This window comes from Manis javanica, chromosome 13 (genome assembly GCF_040802235.1).
Source record: "Manis javanica isolate MJ-LG chromosome 13, MJ_LKY, whole genome shotgun sequence".
NCBI classification, from domain to species: Eukaryota; Metazoa; Chordata; class Mammalia; order Pholidota; family Manidae; genus Manis; species Manis javanica.
Window position 1 is genome coordinate 97,200,174 of NC_133168.1, and position 6,000 is coordinate 97,206,173.

The following is a 6,000-nucleotide window of genomic DNA, read 5'->3' on the forward strand; positions in this document are numbered from 1 at the left end:
GCGTGTGACCTGTCATATCAGGGGCCACATTGCCACCTGCTCTGGGAGCTCCACGGCATTGCTGACATGCAACGCACACCCCAGTCCACCCCAGGGGACGGAGGAATTCTGTTTTATCCATTAATAATGTTTGACATTTAGGCCAGATCCTGTTCTAAGTCCTTTGAGTGTATCAACTTGTTTATGTTTTAACTCATAAAACCAGGATGTTACAGAGGCAGGTGCTGTTCGCATGCCCATTTTACAGGAGAGGACAGGGAGGCTGGAGGAGGTTGAGTATCTCACCATGTCACACTCAGTTAAGGCTGGGAATAAAGCCCGTACCTCCCAGCTCCAAAGGCCCTGCTTTTTGATTGCTACAGGAGGCAGCAGTTACTTTAAAAACAGAAAGTAAGGCTGGCAGTTGAATGACTGTCTTTCAGGAAGACAATGTTGCTGGTGTTAGCTGTGTGACCATCACGTGCTCCGTGGCCTGGGCCTCTGTAGGTGTCACAGTACGGGGACTCTGGGCTGGCTCCGATATGTGCCATCCCATTCCGCCGCCTGACTCTGCGCTCTTTGTCCACTGGGGCTGCGGGTCAGACTCCTTTTTGAAGGCTCCCCTTCTCCCCGGTGCCTCCTACCACCTCACCGGCCAGCCCTCAGACCCACACCTCAGCTGGGTGGGATTTCCCTTCCCCCTGCCCCCGATGGGGCCGGGCCTTGGGCATGGACCCAGCCTGGCACAGACCCTCTCCAGCTGCAGGGAGGGTGAGATAGAGGGTTCTGGAAATTGCTGTTCCAGCACAAGGACACTGAATGAGCCTTAAGAAGAGACAGGCCCTCCCAATTCTTGCCTTCCAACTCCAGGGGCACACATAAGCTCTATGGAAACTGCCCAGCACTGCTGGCACCACGCACGGCTGGGGGCCCAGAGGACAATGGCACATTCTTTGGCCTTGCTGGGTGTGTGCCTCCTGCCAACACTCACCACCAGATACAACGCAGAGTACATCCCAAAGGCGTGCTTAGAATAGAAGGATTTTCTGGGAGATGGGCAGGGGAGGGCTGACGTCAGCTGGGGCTGGGGTGTAGATGCGTCCTGGGTCCCCTCCCCACTCACCCACTCGCCTGGCCTTGAGGACCTCCTCCAGTGCCCGGTGCAGTTGTGTTTAGTGATGTAACCACTCTCACAGCAGAAGGAGGCTGGGTCAGGCAAGCACACAGCCAGGAAGTGGGGCTGCAGGTGGCCCGTGACCTTGGCAATGCCAATCAGGAGCATCTGGCCATGTTGGCAAACATAAAGGTGTCCAGCTGCTTGTAGACCATGGCTACGCAGGTGCTGCTCATGAGGGCCTGCGAGCTCAGCTGCGGGCCCTGGACATGGATCATCTCTCCAGGCTGACCTCTGGGGCCACACTGGATGGGGAGGGATCACTGCTGAGGGCAGGGCTGGGGGCAATAAGGGTGGGAAATCCTCAATCCTTGGTCTCAGGGAGGGTGGTTTCCCACTAAACCAGGCAAAGGGTGGGCTTCTCATTTCATCACACACATAAAAATGGGCGACTTCTTCCACCCCTGTGCCTCACTAAGGCAAGGGGCAAGGCTTCCCATTTTACCAACAAAAAAGGGTGGGACAATCCCCTACTTTATGGGCAGTAGTCCCATATTTAAAAGGGGTGGGACTTCCTGTTATATCAAGAAAAGGGGTGGGACATCTCCTTGGTTTATGTCAGACATAGGCAGGATTTCCTGTTTCAAATTGGAAAGGAGCTGGGCTTCCTGTTATACCAGGATGAGAGGATAGACGTCCTCCTAGATGCCTGCAAATGGTGGGACTTCCCTTTTGACCAAGAGAAAGAGGAGGGCTGTCCCCTCTGTGATTAAAAGGATAAGATTTCCCAACTCCCCAGAAAAGGGGCAGGACTGCATCCTGCTTTATGCTTAGAAGGGCTGGGGTTTCCTTGTCCACTGGGGGGAAAGGGCTGAACTTTCTGTTGTTCCATGAATAAGGCAGTGAACTGGACGGTTCCTCTACTCTGTCAACAAGGGGTGAGCCTTATCTTTTCCCTTAGTAGAGGGGCTCTACCCATTGAGCAGAGAGTTTTCCCATTTCATTAGGAAAAGGGGTGGTACTTCTTCCCACCTTAGGCTTATAGTAGGCTTACACCCTGCCAAAAAAGGGGTGCATCTTGCCCAAGGCATATCACCACCGCATGGGGTGAAAGTGGCCCACTCTTACCATGAGGATAGCCACTAGGCCAACGGTAATGAATGCTGAGCCCTCGTTGATGTGATGGGCCACACAGGGTATCTGATAGTGGTGTCACTGCAGATCCCCAGCTTCCGCAAGGCCAAGACCACGTGTGTAAATTTATAGACTACTGCCGGGGACACTGGGGAGCGACAGGGTGGGCGCGCCCACGGGGAGAGGGATTAGAGCTCACGGGCTGGGCGGGGCCACAGCAGGTAGAAGAGGGCCTGGATGGTGACCCCGGGGATGAGGGCAGGGGGGGGATCCCATTGTAGGGCGCTACTCAGAAGGCCAAGGGGGCGGGGCCTTCCTGAGAAAGAGTGGGCAGGGGCTACTGAGGCCTCTGTCGCTCCATTATTAGCCAGGAGCCCCCATTCCACACCAGGGACTTGGCAGCTTTGGGATAGGGTCTTGATAGTGTGGTTGGGCCCTGGGAGAAGGTAGAGCGGAACAAATGGGGCGGGGCATTAAGGAATAAGACAAAATGGTTAGGGACCCGAAATCCGTGGAGGCCCCAAGGAAGTTAGACTAGGGATGGGGATGGTTCGAAGGCTTGGGCAGGGGAGGGAGCGCAGGGCCCAGGAAAGGGGCCAGGATTTTAGATAGCGGGCTATAGAAGCGCGGCGCCTGGGGAGAGGGTGGTGCTGGACTAAGCAAGGTAGAAGAGTGAATCCGGTCGGAGAGTGGGCAGGGCCCGGGAGAGTAAGGCGGGGGAGGTGGGCGGAGCTTAGGGAGAACAACGTGGGTGGGTGGGCGGGGCCGGAGAGTGGGCAGGGCCTGGGAGACTGAAGGCGGGGGAAGTAGGCGGAGCCTAGGGAGAAAGGCGAGGGGAGTGGGCAGGGCCCGGGAGGCTGAAGGGCCGGAATGGGCGGAGCTTAGGGAGAAGAGCGAGGGGGAGTGGGCAGAGCCCGGGGGACTGGTGTCGGCCCTGGAAGGCGCAGGCCCACCTTTCTCGGAGTCCTGCGGGTCACAGTCAGGTTGGAGGTGGTGATAATCCTCCAGGGCCAGCAGTCTTCCCCCTGGGTATTCCGGCCTTGGGCGATTCACGGCGGTCATTTTCTGGCTGAGAGTTCTCTGGTGGGCGGGTTCTCTCCGCTTCTGGTCAACTGTCAGCCCGTCCCGCCGGCGCCCTCGCCGCGCCTCATTGGTCGGGTGCGGACCAATGGGAGTGCTCCTCCTGGCTCCCTGGGTCTTCCAGCTGCCCCAGAGCAGCAGGTGCTCACAGTGGAGCGGGGCCTGCGGGCGAGGGTCTCCCCACCTGCTTCCCCATCCTGTTCGTGCGTCCAAGGCCCTGCCTGATCTGCCTCCGGCCGCCTGTCTCCTCGCTCCCCGGCGGCCGCGCTCCTTCCTCTCCGGGTTTGCATTTGATGCGGAAGACCTGCAACCACCTTTTCCTCCTTTCAGCCTATGCCCCTCGCCGCCAGCCCCCACTCGGTGCAGCCCTGGAGAGGCGCCTGCTCCACCAGTGGGCGCCCGCGACCTGTCCTAGGTGCTGCTGCCGAGAAAAGGGCCCCAGAGGTTCCTCAAGGGAGGGACAGGCCTGCAGAAGGAGAACCTGGGTCCCCTCCGGGGATCGGGGGAGTCCTGGGCGGTTTGAAGGATGGGGCTTGGGTCTCCACTGGAGGAGGGTCCCGGCCACGTTCTTTTGTACTTTGTGCCTTTGTTTCAAGCGCCTTACGTGTCTCTCCAGGTGGTCCTGCGACAGTGTATGACTTGTATGCCTTCGGTGGTGTGTGCGTGACTGGTGTGTGTCTCTGCTTGCACGTCCCAGAGTGTTTGAGTGTCCTTGAGGCTGTGATGGGCTAGTGGGTGTGTGTGACCATGGCCTTGGGTGTTCCTGTGTGTGCCTGTCCTTGAATATCTACAATTGTGACTCCAGGCATCTGTCTCTGTGCATATGGCTGTTGTGTATGTCCATGTCTATACTGGCATGTGTGTGATGGTGTGTCTGCAACTGTTCTATTCTCTGTGTGCTTGATCGGATATGCCCTGAATATGTATCTTTGTGTCCTTGTGTGTCCTTGTGCGTGCCTGTTGGCTGCCTTTGGTGGCTGCTCTTGTGTATGTATGATGTTCTGTCCAGGTATGTCTCAGTGTGTGTGGGTGAGTGAATGTTGACTGTGTTTCTCTGTTTATGGCCTGAATGGAGGTGTCGTCTGTAACCCCTGTGTCTGTTTGCTGGCTCCCCTCCTGAGTTGGAGAGTCCCTTTCAGGTGGCAGCTCTGCCGGGACTTCCTTCCTAGGGCAGGCTGGCTTGCTTCCCAGCAGAATGAGCCGGCTTCTCATGAGCCAGGCTCCTTCAAGAGGTCCTCGGAGACCCACCCTGGTTTGCCTGGGTCTTCCCCATCTCTCTGTCCTTCCACTGCCCTTAGCAAGGAAACACCATTTCCTGCCTTTGATGTCACTGGTGCTAAATTTTCCCTTCCAAACAGCTCAGGCCACTGGTTTCTTTGTTCATGTATGCACACCTGCTCATGATTCTGGGCTTAACTAAAAAACCAAAACAAAGCAAGTCATGGTGAGAAACACACGGAAAATGCAAGTGGGCAAAAACACGTAGAGCGAAAGCATCACATTCTCTTACCATGTGAGTCCTCTGCTTCTTACACACCTTCCAAAAATGTGCTATGCAAACATCTCTGCTCTGAAAGAAAAGCCACATTCTACACATAGCATCCTGCAGCTTACTTTGTTTTCTTAGCCCTTAGAGATCTCTATCGAGCCCCAAAGAGGGGACTCAGCCTTCTCTACAGCTTGATCACCAAACCAATTCTCAAACAATAATATTAATCTTCAAAGTGCCAGGTATTTTAGCAGCAGAAATGGGTTTATTCAGGAATAGTAGAGAATCGCAACTCAGGACACGCCAGTGGTGACAAAGCCATCAGCAAGCCCAACAAGGGAAGGAAAGGGACTTATTTCGTGCAGGAGGAGGAAGTGGGGAGGACTTCGGAGAGCAAGAATTCGGGTGACGATGGGCGCTCAGTGGCCGAGTTGCTGGGGTAGTCGATTTCTTGTAGAAGATACAATGTGTATCTTTCTTTCTTGGGGCCTGGAGTTGATGTTCTTTCCTTTTGAGGATTCTTCTGTTGGGGTCTGTGATGAACAGTTCTTCCCATAACTGACGTGGAGTGGTACAGACTCCTAGCCTCCCAACTTCCCTTTTGTGAGGTTTCCCTTTATTAATTACTGCTGTCCCACTGGCAGCAGTATGGCTAACCTGATAGAGCACTTACTGTGTTCTGACTCCCTAGGCTGGACAATAATCCTATGAAGTGGTCCCTGGTAATTAGCCACACTTCCTAGATGGGAAAACTGAGGCACAGAGGTGGAGGAATTTGCTCAAGATCATAAAACCAGCAAGAGACAGAGATGAGATTTGAAGCCAGGTGGCTGGGATCTAGTCTCATCTAGAAACACACCTATACATGCATGGATTGCCTGCCCACTTCCTCAGCCCTGAACAAGCAACATCAGAAACATGCAATTCCAGAGTAGCTGGATACGCACCCCAACTTCACAAAGCTTAATTGCTTTGCCCCACCATGCCTGGCACTACAGTGCCAAAGGTGTGCACACTCCCATGCTGGGCTTGGGTTTTCCTGGTCTATGGAGGGCTGAAAAATCAAGGCACATCTCCTGAAGGAGGTGACTCCTCCTTGGGCCTCAGAGGGGGAGGAGGAATGCTCCTTCCTGTTGCTTCCTGTCCAGTCCTTCCCATGAGCCCCATGAAGCTGATGGTGAGAATTCAGGTCCTCCCCCTAAAG